The sequence below is a fragment of the Sciurus carolinensis genome, unplaced genomic scaffold, assembly GCF_902686445.1.
Source record: "Sciurus carolinensis unplaced genomic scaffold, mSciCar1.2, whole genome shotgun sequence".
Lineage (NCBI taxonomy): Eukaryota > Metazoa > Chordata > Mammalia > Rodentia > Sciuridae > Sciurus > Sciurus carolinensis.
The window spans coordinates 74,843-92,855 of record NW_025920183.1 but is presented as its reverse complement, the minus strand read 5'-3'; the positions used below and the strand labels follow the sequence as shown (position 1 = coordinate 92,855).

The window sequence follows — 18,013 nt, the reverse complement described above, 5'->3', positions numbered from 1 at the left end:
GAAGAGTTAACAATTTCTTCTAAGTGGACACAAATATTATAATGAGTGTGGGAAATCAAAGATAGAACAGTTTTCTATACAGGGGCACCACCAACAGGGATACAACAGAGAAATAACACAAAAATAGACAAGATAGTTCTGGAATTTTGGGTAATTTTTGCAAAAAGAGCTGTAACCAAAATTTCTGGGGTACATTTTAAAGCCATCTAGGATAGCAATTGTTGAGCAGTTGTTGTTAAACTCTTTATATCCCCCCAAGTCACTACATGATTAGAAGACTGGGGGCCCCTTGGGCCTCTTGGGCCTCTTGTTCTTGTTGGAGTTTCCTTCATTGAATCAGAGTCTTCTTCATCTAGAATCAAATTGATTTGGGAATGGGATTGTGAAGTCCTTGATGCCAACTCATGATGATTGGTGAGTCTCACACACCTGGTAGGAATCCAGACAGGAACTGTAGGAGTAAGAATAGCAGCATATCCCCTTCCCCATGTAATTAAAGGGACAGGGTCTTGCCATGAAGCATTTGGTGGAATCCAGATTTTACATAAATCTTTGGTAGTGTTTTCTTAGGGGTGAGGTGTCTGTCCCAGGCGGAGGAGAGTGATGTGTATTGTCTTCATATTGTACAGTAAGAGCATTTATTGTGAACAAGGCAATATTGAGAGCATTGATAACATGATCCAGGCTAGGTTCCATTTTTTGTTTTTGTTTTAAAAGGCACATTTTATGCACGTGGTGTGCACATTCAACTAAGGCCTGTGTGGTAGGTTTGTGGTGAATTACATGGGTTAAAATTATATTCCATTGATCACAAATTGAGCAAATGTGCTGGTCATAAAAGCAGGGGTATTGTCAGTTTTTAAGTTATGAGTTTTACCCATGGTGCAATGCAGAGAAGCAAATGAGAGATACAGGCTGAGACCTTCTCTGAACAATGTGCACTAGCCTATACAATGCCTGAGGATGTATCTGTGGTAAGAAGTAGGAAAGATTGGGGGTGGAAGGGAGGAAAATGAGTTATGTCCATCTTCCAAAGTGTATTAGAAGGTAAGCCATGAGGGTGCAAGTTTTCCCAAGTAGGGGAATGAAAAGGTTTCAATGAGAGCAATTATTAACAGTGAAAAAGGCCTGTCCAGAAGAAATAGAAAAGGTTTTCATTAAAGATCAAGCATTTTGATGAAAAAAATTGTGATTCCTCAGTGTCTAAAAAGAGAATAAAGTGATTTTGTAGCAGCATCACCATGAACGTTTCCTTCAGTGAGTGGTGCAGGAATTTGAGTGTAGCTACATACATGAGCAAGAAATATTGGAGCTGTATGATCCTGTAAAAGAGATTGCAGAGTGATGAACAGGGATAACAAATTTGAGTCCAAATGAGGGGACAAAATTGCAGAGAAAATATGAGACATCAGTTTGGCTATATACAGAGAGTCTGTAACCATGTTTAAGGCAGTGGGAAACATAAAGAGCCAAACTAATTGCAACCAATTCTGCTCACTGAAGTGAAGCTTGAGCCAATGTGTAATAATCAGTCTATTTTTTTATCAGTGAATATAGATACTACACCCTGTTGTATTCCTCTGTCAGTATAGACAGTAATTGCATTGGAAATTGGAATAGATGAGATTATAGAAGAAGCATGAGAGACTTGACACAATAAGGAAAGGCATTCATCCAGAGGTGCATTGAAAGCAACAGGAGCTGAAAATCAGTTAAGACAGATTGCTAATATGAAGAAAATTATACATATTGTAAATGTAAAGTCTTGCCATAAGTAAGATAAGTAGATGAACAACTGTTGCTGTAAGTATTAAAATATGTTTGCAACCATCTGAGATCAACTGAGCATACATATCAGCATAAGGGAGAATATTTCTTCCTGAAAATTGAGGAGAATATAACCACTGTATAATGTACAAGCCTTGTTATAAATGGCAACAACTGCACCAAAGGCATAAGTCTTTCTAGTAAAAATTATTAGAGAGAAAGGAACATTGAGTGTTGGCAGTCTATCTACAAAACTGTATATCATTTCTTATTAATACACTGAAGATCTATATTCAGTGCAGGAATTAATTGGAAAAAACTGATAGGATTATGTTGCCTTTAAAAAGGTGGGGGGGGAGGACAATAGCATCTCAGTAGTTAAAGGTTACCACCTTTTCATTATACAATGTCCATTGTTTGACCCAGACAGGAGTGGTGATCTTCTATTTTAATGGCAATGCCATTGGAACTGCAGAGGCCCCTACAAAAAAAAAATGCGATTCAACACAGTTGTAACTGAAGTTACAACTGAAGTTCTGTCTTCCAGCTGTTCTATCCTATTGGTTATGCTTTCTATGGAGTTCTTAATTTGGTTTATTGTTTCCTTCATTTCAAGGATTTCTGTTTGGTTTTTTTTCAATATCTCTAACTCTTTATTGAAATGATCTTTTGCTTCCTGAATTTGCTCTGTTAACTGTCGATTGGTGCAATCGTTCAATGCCTGCATTTGCTCTTTCATCTCATCGTTTGCTTCCCTAATCATTTTAATTATGTACATTCTGAACTCCCTTTCTGTCATTTCTTCTGCCATGCTGTCGTTGGATTTTATTGATGTAACATCTAGATTTGTTTGGGGCATTTTCTTCCCTTGTTTTCTCATATTGTTCAGGAATCAGTGGGTCATTAAGATATTGCAGATTTCCTCTATCAACTTATAATGTCCCTGAAGATTGCTAGTATATCCCCTCTTATCCTTCAGTAGCCTGAAGTCTTGGAGGAGGTTGATAATGCAGAGCTCCACGAAGAAGCTGCCTCTCTAGGGGTGGTGACCCTCAGGTGGCATATATTCCCTGCTAGTGGGCAGAGGTGCCTCCAAATGTTGACCAATGGTCATCCAATGGGGAACTAGACTGCGGGCTGAGGCAAGGCCTGTTTGTGCCTGTGTCTCTGGTTTTACCGTCCCTGTGGGAAAACCTCCCCCGGCCGGGAAGACTCACTTGGTGTGGACGTCTCGCTGGTCAGTTGCCCTCCTAGAGGTTCCCCTCAATCTACAACTACCGCCTGAGCTGGGCTGTCTTCCTCTGCAATGATCCCAGGGACCCGGACCTACATCCTGGGCCTGGGAGCCTCACCCTTCGCAGGCTAGTCTCCTTAGGCTGCCTTTCCCAGAGAATCTGCCCACAGCCCTGGAAACTTCGCTCCGCCCCTAGGCGTGTCTCTGTGCGGCTCCTCCAGCAAGAAGCCACCTAGCTCCTGGGACCCTGCTCTGCACCAATCACCTGGCTATGCAGCCCCTCCTCTGAGCCACCACCTGGAGCCCCGTACAATAGCTCCGAGACCCAGAGACCCGCCACACACCTCCTCCTCCGGACAGCCGCCCGGTTTCTGACGCAGTCACTAGGAGTCCAAGCAACTCACTTCACGTCTCCTCCTCCCACCAACCACCCGTAGCCCTAGGCAGTCACTCCAAGTCCAAGTGACCCGCCCTGTTCCTCCTCCTCCTCCTTGGGGTAGCCCCCAGGTGTTCAGGAGCGGTGGCTCCAAGACCAAGTGACCCACCATGCTCCTCCTCCAGGCAGGCCACCGGTGTTCAGGAGCAGTCGATTTTAGTCCAATCAACTCACCACTTGCCTCCTCCTCTGGCAACCACCTGTGGCTCTGATGCGGTCACTCCTAGACCAAGCGTCCCACTGCTCTCCTCCTCCGGGCAACCTCCCGGTGTTCAGGAGCGCTCGCTCTGAGTTCAAACAGCTCGCCACGCAGCTCCTCCTCTGGCAACTGCCTGTGGCTCTGATGCAGTCACTCCTAGGTCAAGCGTCCCGCCACGCTCCTCCTCTTCCTCCGGGAAGTCCCCCGGTGTTCAGGAGCGCTCCCTCTGAGTTTAAACAGCTCACCACGCAGCTTCTCCTCTGGCAACCGCCTGTGGCTCTGATGCAGTCACTCCTAGACCAAGCGACCCGCCGGGCTTCTCCTCTTCCTCCGGGCAACCCCCCAGTGTTCAGAAGCAGTAGTTCTGCATCCACACAGCTCGCCACACAGCTCCTCCTCAGGCAGCTGCCCGGAGCCCCAGTGGTTGCTCTGAGTCCAAGCGCTGTGCTGAGCCGCCTCCTCTTCGATGATCCCAGTTGTCCGTGTTTATGGCTCCAGTGGGGAGGAGGGGCGTTTCGCCGAGCAACTCTACTTCACAAAGTTCCCTGCGTTCCGGGGCTACTGCCCCATCTGGGATGCCTCCCCAATGGGAGAGACTCACCTGGCGGCTTTGAGCTGGTCCCAAGTCTCTCACTATCTCCTCTTTTGAATCTTGTGTCCTGGAGCAACGTGAAATGCAGCCGCCCTCTAGTCCGCCATCTTGGCCCGCCTCAAGTTTATTTAAATTGATGCAGAAAAAGCATTCGACAAAATACAACACCCCTTCATGCTCAAAACACTAGAAAAAATAGGGATAGTAGGAACATACCTGAACATTGTAAAGGCTATTTATGCTAAGCCCATGACCAACATCATTCTTAATGAAGAAAAACTGAAACCGTTCCCTTTAAAAATTGGAACAAGACAGGGATGTCCTCTTTCACCACTTCTATTCAACATTGTCCTCGAAACTCTAACCAGAGCATTTAGGCAGACCAAAGAAATTAAAGGGATATGAATAGGAAAAGAGGAACTTAAGCTGTCAATATTGGTGGATGACATGTTTCTATATTTGGAGGATCCAAAAACCTCCTCCAGAATACTTCTGGACCTCATCAATGAATTCAGCGAAATAGCAGGGGATAAAATCAACACGCATAAATCTAAAGCATTTTTATAAGTAAGCGATGAAACAGCTGAAAGGTAAATGAGGAAAACAACTCCATTTGCAATAGCCTCAAAAGAAAAAAATACTTGGGAATCAATCTAACCAAAGTGGTAAAAGATCTCTACAATGAAATCTACAAAACATTGAAGAAAGAAATTGAGGAAGACCTTAGAAGATGGAAACTTCTCCCATGTTCTTGGATAGGCAGAATTAATATTGTCAAAATGGCCATACTACCAAAAGTGCTATACAGATTCAATGCAATTCCAATTAAAATCCCAATGATGTACCTTATGGAAATAGAATAAGCCATTATGAAATTCATCTGGAAGAATAAGAAACCCAGAATAGCTAAAGCAATCCTTAGCAGGAAGAATGAAACAGGGGCTATCACAATACCAGAACTTCAACTATACTACAAAGCAATAGTAACAACAACGGCATGGTATTGGAACCAAAGCAGACAGGAAGATCAATGGTACAGAATAGAGGACATGGACACAAACCCAAATAAATGCAATTTTCTAATACTAGACAAAGGTGCCAAAAATATGCAATGGAGAAAAGATAGCCTCTTCAACAAATGGTGCTAGGAAAACTGGAAATCCACATGCAACACAATGAAACTAAACCCCTATCTCTCACCCTGCACAAAAATCAACTCACAATGGATCAAGGACCTTGAAATCAGACCAGAGATACTGCATCTTATAGAAGAAAAAGTAGGTCCAAATCTTCAACATGTTGGCTTAGGATCAGACTTCCTTAACAGGACTCCCATAGCACAAGAAATAAAAGCGAGAATCAATAATTGGGATGATTCAAACTAAATAGCTTTCTCTTAGCAAAGGAAACTATCAGCAATGCAAAGAGAGAGCCTACAGAGTGGGAGAATATCTTTGCCACTCATACTTCAGATAGAGCACTAATTTCCAGAATATATAAAGAACTCAAAAAACTCTACAGGAAGAATACAAATAACCCAATCAACAAATGGGCTAAGGATGAACAGATGCTTCACAGAAGAAGATCTACAAGCAATCAACAAACATATATAAAAGTTCACCATCTTTAGTAATAAGAGAAATGCAAATCAAAACTACCCTAATATTCCATCTCACCCCAATTAGAATGGCGATTATCAAGAATACAAGCAACAATAGGTGTTGGAGATGATGTGGGGAAAGAGTTACACTCATACATTGCTGGTGGGGCTGCAAATTAGGGCAGCCACTCTGGAAAGCAGTGTGAAGATTCCTTAGAAAACTTGGAATGAACCTACCATTTGACCCATCTATCCCACTCCTCAGCCCATACCCAAAGGACTTAAAATCAGCATTCTACTGAGATATAGCCACATCAATGTTCACAGCTGCTCAATTCACAATAGCCAGACTGTGGAACCAACCTAGATGTTCTTCAAGATGAATGGATAAAGAAACTCTGGTATATATATACAATGGGGTATTAATCAGCTATAAAGAATAATAAAAATATGGCATTTGCAGACAAATGGATGAAATTGGAGAATATTATGCTAAGTGAGATTAGCCAATCTCAAAAATCCAAAAGACTAATGATCTCACTGATAAGGGGATGATGACACATAATGGGGGATGGGAGGGGGGCAAGAATGGAGGAAGGACGGACTGTATAAAGGGAAAAGAGAGGTGGGAGGGGTGGGGGGAAGGAAAATATAACAGAATACCTCAAACATCATTACTCTATGTAAATGTATGATTACACAAATGGTATGCTTTTACTCCATGTACAAACAGAAACAACATGTATCCCATTTGTTTACAATAAAAATAAATTTAAAACAAATAATAAAATAATATAAATTCCATTCTTTAAAGTAATGCTAGGGAGTTTCACCAACAAAACTCCTAGGAGAGTGGATCATTTGTGGGTAGTCAAGGCGCAATGTGTGCCCATGAAGTTATTAAAGGGCAGGACATGAGTGATATGCATAAATGAAAAAGATGAAGTGGCCCCAATAAAAGATGTTGTCTGTTTCTACTCTCTGCAGCCTTCTCATGGTCCCTCTTTACAGGCACATGTTTTTGTGACCCCATGTTTAGGTTCTAAACATCCTATGCTACCGTCTGGGCCAAAGAGTTGCTTCAACATCAAGGTGATATCATGGACTCCTGGCATTCAGGTCACCCATTAACCTCTCCTTCCTGTCTTGAACTTCCTGACCCAATGTTTGTCTCTGACCTCTGGAAAGAGCACACACTTCATTCCCACTTGCCTTCTCAACCTACTGCTGCCTGGGCTAACTTAGGCCTTTGAAGTTCACAGTATGTTCTTGCAAACTCAGGGACTGTGGATCAAATATTTGTGTGGCCTGCAAATTCCATCATCAAGATTTTTATGTCCTTTGAATCAAGAAGCTTTCCTTAAATCAATAGTTTTTAGACCCTTGCCATACTGCTGGAGATTGACCAATATTGGGCTAGCACATATCTTATAAATTTTGTTTTCAAAATTGGACTTATAGCAGAACAGCCATGCATGTAGAAATAAATGTCACATACTACATCATTACAACTTTACAGAGTAGTCTTGTTGAGTAACATTCTATGTATATATCCACACTTGCAAATATCATTACACTAAATCGTATTTTACTGGTGGGATGGAATGATTGCATTAATGGTTCTAATTCTTTACCCCTCTCTCTGTGTCGTTTGAGAATATAAAGTGGGTATTTTCTTGATGTGGCCAAGGAGATATTACCAGACTTGCTGCAAAGTCTTGAAAAAGCACGTGAATGTTTCCACTCACTCTTATCCCTCTATATCATTGTCATGAGAACATTCCTGGGATAACCCACCAGATGCTGTGACATAAAGAGAGGGTCTGAGTTATCTAGGTTGGAAACAGTACACAAATCCTCAGACAAACCAGTCAAGACCTGAAGAGCCAACCAGTCAATGTGCTGACTGAAGTATCCCACATAGGGCACAAGTTTTAGGCTTGTTACTGACACCATAGCTTTCAAAGCATCTTAAATTTAGCAAGAGCATATTATTTTCCATTTTGTTAATTGATGTTTCTTAGGTACCTTCTATGTGTCAGACAGGACATATAGAAAGTGCCAATACATAGTAGCCTTTTGATAATCATTTTTTGAATTAAGAAATGAAAAAATAAGTGATATTGGTAGTAATAAAAGCAATAGATGCAGCTTATGTAGACTCTGTTACATCTTAAGCACAGAATATGCTTAATAAACTATTTCATTTGATTCTTTTGTCAACACTATGAAATAACTATTAGCTAGTCCACTTTAAAGATGAGAAAATTGCAGTTCAAAGTGATGAAGCAACTTCCTGAAAAATGGCACTTGTAACACTTGAATTCAGGACTATTTAACTTCAAAATTCATGTTCTGAAAATTATAGCATTGAAATAGTAAGACTATTCAATAATTAGAGCTTAGATAATTTGAGTGAATTGATCAGATTTTTAAAACAATAAATTACAAAGTTGACCCTGGAACTTTCTTCCATGCTTTCCAATAATCATAAAATTTGAAGCCAAGTGAGCACATTTCTGAGATCCCTCCTAGAAGAATAGAGTGATCACCTGAGAATTTGATATAAAGTCAGAAGCAAAAATAATTAGATGAGAAATATGCAAAGTAGTATTAACAGAGTTAATACAGACCAAGACGTGGATATAATAAAATGTAATTGATATTGGTAATAAAGGCAAAAACAAAGGTCTGATGAAGTGGATCATTGTTGAACTGAGGGTACTTATTTACCTTCCCTTTTAGAGTGACAAAAAGGAGCATTTAAAGAAGGTTAGTCAGTAACATCAGAAATAAACCAAAAACGGTATAAAATTGTATTACCCAGGGTTGTTCACACAAACAGAACCAATGGTGTGTGTGTGTGTTTGTTTGTGTGTGTGTGTGTGTGTGGCAGTCCTGCCTTATCTGAGAGTCCACTTCCCACTGCTTAGGTACCCATGGTAAAATATGGTCAGAAAATAGAGTATAGTATGATAAGATATTTGAGGGGACACCTTTATAGCATATTGTTATCACTGTTCCATTTTATCATTAGTTCTTGTTCATCTCTCACTGTGCCTAAATTGTGCATTAAACTTGATCGTAGATATGTTTGGAAAAGCAGAGTGTCTATAGCATTCAGCATCATCAGAGGTTTCAGGATTCTGTTGGAGATCTTAGAATACATCCCCCAGAGGCAAGAAGGGACAGAGAGAAAGAAAGAGACCCATTAAAAAGAACTGGATTGCATGATCATGTAATCAGGAGTCCAAACTCTGCAGAGTGGGTCACTGGTTGGAGATTCAGGACAGCCACCGCAGTTCCATTGAAAAGCAGTCTGCTGGAGAGTTTCTTCTTGCCCAAGAAAGCCAGCCTTTCTTCTCTATTCAGGCATTCAACTGATTAGACAAAGTCATCTACTTTAGGGAAAGCAATCAACTTACTCAAAGTTCACCAACTTAACCACTGATCTCATGCAAGAACACCCTCCAAATTAGTACATAAAATTAGCCATCACAAGGCAGTAAATAGCAAGTCAGATGTTTTTGGAGAATTGTTAAAACAGAGTAAAAGGGATTAGATATAAAAAGAAACATGAGAAAGAAAAACTACAGCTCAGATCATACAAAGAAAAAATCATTAAAGAGACACTGCAGTATTCAAGGGAACCATTAATTTAAGGCATGCTATTAAAGGAGCTGGATTCTTCAGACTTCCCTCTCCCTCCCCTGCACACACTAAGTGGGTTTTAGTATCAGGTACGCTCCCAGACCTTGAGGACCACATTCTAAACAAACTGAACCCTGAGGAAAGTTCTTAGTGGGAATATTAGTCTGAAGAGAAAGGTAGTAAGTTACTTCAGGCCTGCACAAAGATAACAGAAGCAACTTGACACTTGTGTTTTGCCCCCAGGATAAAGCTATGAATACAGCTGGCTCTTTGTATCTACAGGTTCCACATTCATGCATTCAACTAACTATGGCTGGAAAACATTTGGAAAAAGTGCATCTGAACTGAACATGTACAGACTTTTTTTTCATTGTTCCTTAAACAATACAGTATAACAGCTATTTATAGAGCATTTATATTGTATTAATTTTTATAAGTAACCTAGAGATAATTTAAAGCATACAGAAAGATGTGCAATAATTTATGTGTAAATCCTATGCCATTCCATGTAAGGGACTTGGGCTTCTGCAGATTTGAGTATCCATGGGGATCCTAGAACCAATTCCCAGTAGACAATAAGGGACAACTGTATAACTCTCTGAGTCACTCTGTTCTGTATTCCATTGGCCAGAATGCAAAGGCCTTATCCACTTTCCAAAGGAATCTGAAATAACAGTCTGTATCCATAGAAGAACCAAACAACATGGATGCAGGTCAGCAAAAGCAAATTCTGCTACCCATCACAGTGCATTCCTAGCTATTTACACTGAAAACCTTTTGCATAAATGCACTATATAGTTCATAGTGTTATTGATTCTGATGAAGAAAGAAAGAAAAATATCTGGAAACAATCAAAATGACTATCAGTAGTGGAATGAGAGAAGTTCATAGTGAAAGAGAGGAATTTTAGGAGAAACCTGCTTGAGAATCAAGAGAATGAAACCAAAGATTGGTTTAATATAAGGATAAGAATATCTTTCCATCAGAGTACACAAGTAGAGAATGAAATGAATTTATAAATTTCATTTTTAGACGATGTCATTCTCATCTGAATGTATCTAATTTCTCTTAAAATATGAGGTTAGAGCAAAAGCTAAGATGCAAAGAGGAAGTGATGTTGAAAAGAAGATACTGTCATTTCTGGGAGATGGAAATTCAATTTACTTAGGATGCACTATAGCAGAATTGTCTCAAAGAGTTGCATGCACATTTGAGATTTGTGGTCAGAAGCTGAAGTAAGTCCAAGAAGACAATATGTTTTGATTTTCATCACTTATGTTCAGTTGCTTGAGTGTAAGGAGGGAAGGAATAGATTCTTAGGCTTAACGAGGGTGGAGTTTTGCAGAGGAGTATGACAGAGGAGAGACAACAATAGCATCAAGGTGTTTTCATGTGTGTGATTATGATTCCATATCATCAGATCTAAATTAGTGAGAATTAAGGGACTGAAGGGGCCAATAGATGGTAGAAATGGCAGATGAATGGAGGCCCTGAAGAAAGATGATGGAGAGTAAGAAGCTGATTCTGGAAGATGTGAAACAGAGGTCAGAAAGGGCTATGGTTGCTATCGATGACAAGATTTGGGTAATGATCATGATGGGGTGGCTATGGTGGGATGATGGGGGAAAAAACACATTGCATAAAAGAGGTCAAGGAATTGAGGGGGCAGAACTCTGAAGGAATCACCTTTGTCAATATTGTAGCTGCCAAGATAAACAACCACAGTAATTGTGGAGAGGGAGATTTTCGTTGTAGGAGAGGGCATCCATATCTGGGTAATGAGGACTGCACAAGGAGCAGAGGCGGCCAGACACAAGGCAAAGAAAAAGAGAGATGCAATCAGGAAAACTGGAAGACTAATGGTACCATTTCACATGAATGAGAGGAAGAAGAGAGCTGGGGATGACAAGAGGAAGGGAGTCTTTTGTGGGAACAGACAACAAAGGACAGGAATCTTAGAAGTGGCATAAGGTGGGATGCCTGGGGTTGATAAGGAAGAGTGAAAAGCTTTGTTGTGATAACTGGACTGTTTCAAGTCACAATTAAAAGAGAATTTCCATAGCCTACCACCACCCCATCTACCTACCACCAACATTACTCTATTTATTTCTGCACATCACTTAATTATCCAAGTTCCATCTGAGACCAGTGCTTTGCTTGAAACACCAAATACCAGCCCATTGCTATAAACAGTTTCCTGTCTCTGTCCTGACTCATCAGTTTACATCATTTCAAACATCATATAATTATGCTATCATTTTTCCATCCGAAGGAAATCTCTTCTCTTGTCTCTGATTTTCCCCACCAAGTACTTCCTTTGTTTCTCTTTACAGAAATTTTTATTTAAATATCTGTCTGTATTTGAAGTCTGCAGTTTCCTCCTCATTTTTCTTCAACATAATGCAGTCAGAGTTTCAATTGCACTGGTCCATAAAAATTGCTCTTGTCAAGGTCACAAATGACAAGAAAAGTCACCAACAGCAATGATGTCTAGAAGCCAACTGTCAACTTTCCATTATTTTCTTTGTAGACCTTTGAGCATCACTCCATGTCATTTTCCCCCTGGGCATCAGGACATTCCCTGATACTTTGCTTCCTCCTTTGATGCTGCTCCTCTCATCTCCTCTGCTGGTTCCTCCTTATTTCTCTTACCTCTTAGAGTCAGAGAACTCCTGGGTTCAGTCCTTATTTTTCTTCTCAACCTGAATTCACTTTCGAGGATTATATCATGACCTGACTTTACATGCCAACACAAGCTGCGGACATTCACATGCCTTTTTCGCTGATGCCTGTGATCTCCTTCCCATGAACAGCATAAGTCCATGTTTCCCTATATTTGTGGGACTTCACTATCCACTTCAGATTTTTGCCAAACATTGGTGCCTTCTATAATAAAATTCGGCACTACTCTCATCTTTTATAGTGAGAACTTCCAAAATAGGTCTGTTCATGCTTTTCTTCATCACCTTCTGGTAAGTTCTTTAACCAGGACAAAACTTCCATCTAATTTGTATAATTGAGAAAGTCTTCAAACTGAAAGGGTCATGGCATCCATCACCCTACCTCAGGCCTTGCTAGAAGGAACCTGCTTGTAAAGAACAAAAAAGACAAAACATCTGCATAAGAAGCTGCCCAATGCACCTTCATCTTAGGTAACTGGGGGGCTAACTACTATTTACAGAAGACTACATCACAATCGAAAAGACACACTAACACTGAAATCTGCATAAATCTTAGAATACAAAATATATACAACTCTGCTATCCTCAACACTAACCCAGGAAGGAAAAGGAATGAGTCTTTAACACAAGAAGGCTTCCTGAGCCCTTCTTGGTGGCGGAGTGTGGAGGGACACGCCGGCAGCGGGCAGTGGGCAGGCAACGCAAAGCAGTCAGGTGTTGGCCACCCTCCCAGCACTGGGGTGGGCGCTGCGATGGCCGGGGCGCACAGGGCGGCAGTGGTGGCGGCAACGGGTGGGCGTGCGGCCAGTGGAGGGGCCGCGGGGACGCTGGCGGGCACCCCTGCCCGCCACCGGTGCCCTCAGCCTGAAGCTGTCTAGGCCCAGGAGCTGGAGCCGGCACCAGCACAGCTCAGGCACAGGAGGCGACTTGAGGCGTGAAGTCAGTGCCGCTGCTCAAGATTGGTGTTGTTCCGAGCACCATGGCCATGATCACCAACTGCATGTCCCAGACCCTGGTCTAACTGGTGGGCCTCAACACCTCGAAGCTCTCGGTGGCCAGCAGTGGAACACTGGACCACAGCACCAGCATGATGCCCACCAACCCTGAGGAAAGCTGGCAGGTGTACAGCTCTGCCCAGGACAGCGAGGGTAGATGTATCTGCACAGTGGTCTCCCCCCAGCAGACCATGTGTTCACAGGACGCCTGCACAAAACAACTGAGGCAGCTACTGGAGAAGGTGCAGAAAATGTCTAAATCACTCAAAGTCTTGGACAGGAGGACTTGGAGAGACATTCAGTATGTGGAGAAGATGGAGGATCAAATGAAACACCTGGAGTCCAAGTACAAGCAGATGGAGGAGAGTCACAAGCAGCACCTGGCTAGGCAGTCCAAGGGCTAACTTAAAAGAGTTTTTTCAATGCCACAGTGACTGAAGAAGAAGTCCACTCCCATGTAACCATGAAAGAGACAGAACCTGGCACCCTGCATTTTACTGTTTCTTTCCAATCTTAGCACCGTATGCCTAAGGCACCTTGAATCCAACCAAGATCCTCCTTTGCATGTGACTCTAGATGCATTTCATGGATAGTTTGAACCCTTGTCAATGCATTTTTTGAAAAGGAAAGAAAAAAAAAGAACTTTGTGTATGTGACTTAAAGCATGTAACCTTAAGAAGTTGCATTCTAAACCAAAAATAAAGACCCCCCCCAAAAAAAAGACTTCTTCACAGAAGTCTAGACCTGCTTCCTTCCACCATCTGCCACCTCTACCACTGAGTTCTAAGAACTGTGAGAGCAGGGAACACGTCTGTTTTGTTCACTATGGTACCTTTATCACCTGCATTGCCTGGCATAAAGTTGACATGTAAATATTTTTTTGACAATGCAGGGGCCACAAGCTCCAGTTTATTGCAGTTAAATATATCTCTATTTTTTTGTCCATTTTTCCATAAAGAAAATTAACACACACACACACACAAACACACATGCACGCACACATGTACACGAGCACACACATACACACACCCAGAGGGAGCAGGGATCCAGAAACAATAGGTGGGGAGGGACATGACCTCCCTGCTTAGGTCCAGGTCCCAAGGATGGCCCCCCCAAGGCTCCCTCTTCCCAATAAGCATCTTGTCTCAGAAACTCTAGAGACCAAGGAAGTGGGAAGCAGAAGGGCCTCTGTCCTCCCTCTCACCTCCAGGTGAGACCACTAGAAGTGCCGGGCCTTGTTGAGGGCCAGGGGAGGGGAGACCTACAGACACATGGGGAGGGGTATCATTCCCAACATGAGGAGGTCAGTGGGCAATGTATCCACAGAAATGCATTATTCCTCCCCATTTGTGTTAAAAATCTACTATGAAAAATGTAGCTGGAGGAGAGGCGACTGTCCCTCTCTGTGCTAAAGGCTGGGGGAGGGAGCAGCAGAGGCCGGCAGCGTCTGTAGAGTGGGAGCGGGCGTCACCGCCAAGTACTCTCACCCACCATCTCCAGGTTGTGCTGCTGCAGCTGGGCTCAAAGCAGGGGCATTCTCATTCTTCAGCTCCTCTATCTGTTGCCAGAGAAGCTGCTTGTTTATTTGCAGCCGCTAGGCCTTCCTGAAGGTCTCCTGCATGCGCTAATTGGTCTGGCATAGCTCCCTGATGTAATCGCAGGCAGTCGACAGGATCCCCCCTTTACTCGCTCCTGTCTTGCTGTTGTCTGCGTTTACAGTCTGGAATGATTTTTGAAAGTTGGATGATCTAGTTGATTTTGTCCCTCTGCCTACGCTCCACTTCATTGTGCTGATCTCTCCTTGTCTTATCCCATGGTGTTCTGGTTCCGTCGAGTTTTGGGGAATAGGGGTGTGTCCGGTTGGGATCGTCCTCTGTGTTCCTGTCTGCAGCACATCCTGGGGTGTCATCATGACATAGAACTGGCCTCCAGCCTGCAAGCTCTGGTCTGCGGTTTGCATGGATACAGCAGTGTTATCTCCCACACTGGATGCGGGGAAATAGGCAAACTGGGCCTCTCCACTGACAGCCTCCACTGCTGGGATTTTGGATTACAGCCAGCGGGAAGGGTGCTGCGGGATCTGGGGGTACAGAAGCAGCGGTGGGGCCAGTGTGCTGGGCTGCCCCTTACACACCCACCTGGGTCACAGCCTGCTTCCCGCCCCCTCCCCCACAAAGGCAGCCATGGACTCAATGCTGATGGCACCAGCTGTGTCGCCCAGGTCGTCCAGCTGACCATCAGTCACCTGGACTACGCAGTATGTCACCTGTCCTCCATTATTCTCTGGGCGGAACTGGTACTGGATGTTGTGGTCACTGGCGATGGCCACCCCATCTGCTTCTCTGCCCCAGGGTCGTCCCAGCCTTCTTGCGGCTTGATGCCCTCCTTGGCCTCAGGTCCCTTGTCCTGGCTGGTGGAGGCAGCAGCGGTGGCCAAGATAGCCGGATCCAGACCAGGGTCCAGCATGTCCATAGGGGGGCTGGGAGTGGGAGAGGGGCCCCGGGGGGAGGAAAGGGAGGGAGCGGACGGCAGGCGCGGGTGTTGGGGGTTCCAGAGCCTGGCGCTCACGCCGCGCTGCAGGAGGGGACTGAGGAGACAAGGAAGCTGCTCCCGCTGATCATTGGGACAAACAGTGGGGTCATATGAGGAGGAGATGTCGCTGCCACCGCCTCTGCCTCTGCCCACCTGCAGACTCCAGGCTGCCAGAGGCTCCGGGACTCAGCGCGGCGGTCCCCAGCCCGCTGCACGCGGCCCTCGGGCCTCCTTCCCTGAGCAGCTGCCGCCGCAGCGGCGACTTATTTTAACAAGGCCGGTTCTGGATGGCCGCCGCCTCTACCCTAGATCGCTGATTTGAGCGCGCGCCTCCCGGCCTGGATCCATTGGGCGGCGGATCGCTGCTGCAGCCACTGCCGCTTTTTTCCCCCTTTTTTTCCCCTCCTATATTTGAGCTGCGCGTGGGCAGCTCCAGCGGTGCAAGCCCGGGGCTGATGCGCGCGGGGGGAGGGCAGCCCCCGGGGAGCCCGCGCACTGTTTGTCCTCTAAATAATATTTGTTAGATGAATGAGCATTGTTAGTGTCACGGTCCCTTAATTAATGGTGTCCAAAATAATATATCTATTAATTCTTCCAATGGTTATTTCACCATGCTAGGCACTGCACCCGTTAATGGGATTACTGAATAATTGAGACATAAATTCTGTCCTCAAGGAGTTTTCAGTCCAGAGTTAATGAGAAGCAGTATCAACAGGGCATGATGAATGACAAGCTTAAGCAAAAAGCTGGGTGCCATAAACACCTAATAGGAGACCCTCACCCAGCTGGGGCTTCAGAAGGAAGGTCCATGGAGACACAAAGCACAAACAAGAAAAAAGAAGAGGGTGGGGGCAGAGGAAACATCACATACAGAGGCAGGGAAGCCAAAAGTATTCTTGTTCACTGTGCAGCAAGGATTTCTTAAACACCCTCTGGGTCATGATGATGATAACTTAAGACAACAGCAAACATGTCAGATTGTCCTTGTTTTCATTAAGGTTATCTTTCAGAAGAGGATAAAACCAAGGAAAAATTCTAGTGTGTGCTCTATTGGGGAGCATGTGGATGGTCTGGGACACTCAGAGCTCCAAATTCACAATTGCAAGGACATGGCAGTCCTCAGAAGAGGGTGATGATTATCCCAAGAGTATCCAAGAGAATGGCATAAAGACTTTTCCAAAAATTGCAGACTCAGAAAAAGGGCTACCACAGAGGATTCTGTAAACTACACAACATTCACTATGACTAGAGTGTTGAAGGAATTGGGAAATATCAAAAAGCAAGAGAAGTTTTATGTAAGTCCATTTTAAAGCACCCTAGAAATTCTGCTAAGGATTCAGATTGTATTTCTATGTACTATTATTCAGAACTGGATAATAATCTAAGGGACAGAGGACAACAGTATTGCTATGAAAAGATGCTGACACATCTGTTTTGCCACTCTCTACTTGTCTATGACACACAGATTTGGGCAAGCCCATCAATTTCTCCATTCTCAGTGTTCCCACCTTTAAAATGGAGATATCATTAGCTTTTATTTCATAATATAGTTTTAAGGGTTAAACGAAATAATCAAGGAAAGTACTTAGCATAGTAACTGCTAGATTGAGTGCTCAAAAAAACGTAAATCCACTTTCACATATTTGACATTCTCCCCTTGACCGCCTGCTTCTAAGTTTTTCTCAGTGGATAATTTATCAGCTTAACTTCTTTTTCCCCCATTACTCTGAAAAATGTAGTTCTTTCCTAGTCCCCAGGACTAAACAGTAGTCACAGGGACATGTGCCAGGAATATTGTTAAAACCAAGATGAGCTCTTACCTGTAACACGGTTTGCAAATGCTGAGGATGAAGTAATAAACACAGGGGTGTCAGATTGAGTTATAGAAACAGGTTTGCAGAACCTCATTTTCCCCCTACTGTAGTAGAGTGACAGAGAGAGAGAAAGACAGAGACAGAGAATAGAAATGGATTCTCATTTAAGTACAGAGGTCTCTCCCTCCACTGTGCACCCTGAGTGTCTTTATTGGGCACAAGATATTCAAGTCCTCACCATTAAAATGAAGATGGAGGCAGGGAACAGATCTGAACACACTGGTGACGTGGTCAAGGACAGTGCAGACCTCTGCATTTGGCAGGATATGTAAGTGGGAATACGAAAGATGTGGACTGAATCCCAGCCATAGTACATTCAAGCTGTTTAACCTTGGGAAAGTTGCTTATACTGACAATGGTACCTCCACATAAAATATGAAGATTAACAGTAACACTTCACCAGAGAATTAACTCTGGTGAGAATTAACTGAAATAATGCAAGTATAAGACCT

At 43.4% G+C, this 18,013-nt stretch overlaps 2 pseudogenes; one reads left to right on the top strand and one right to left on the bottom strand.

Annotated features, from left to right (window-relative positions):
- The first annotated feature begins 10,979 nt into the window (after positions 1-10,979).
- Positions 10,980-13,559, top strand: LOC124974846 (noelin-like; annotated as a pseudogene).
- A 1,063-nt stretch (positions 13,560-14,622) lies between these two features.
- LOC124974850 (upstream stimulatory factor 2-like) lies at positions 14,623-15,627 on the bottom strand (annotated as a pseudogene).
- Between the last annotated feature and the right edge of the window lie 2,386 nt (positions 15,628-18,013).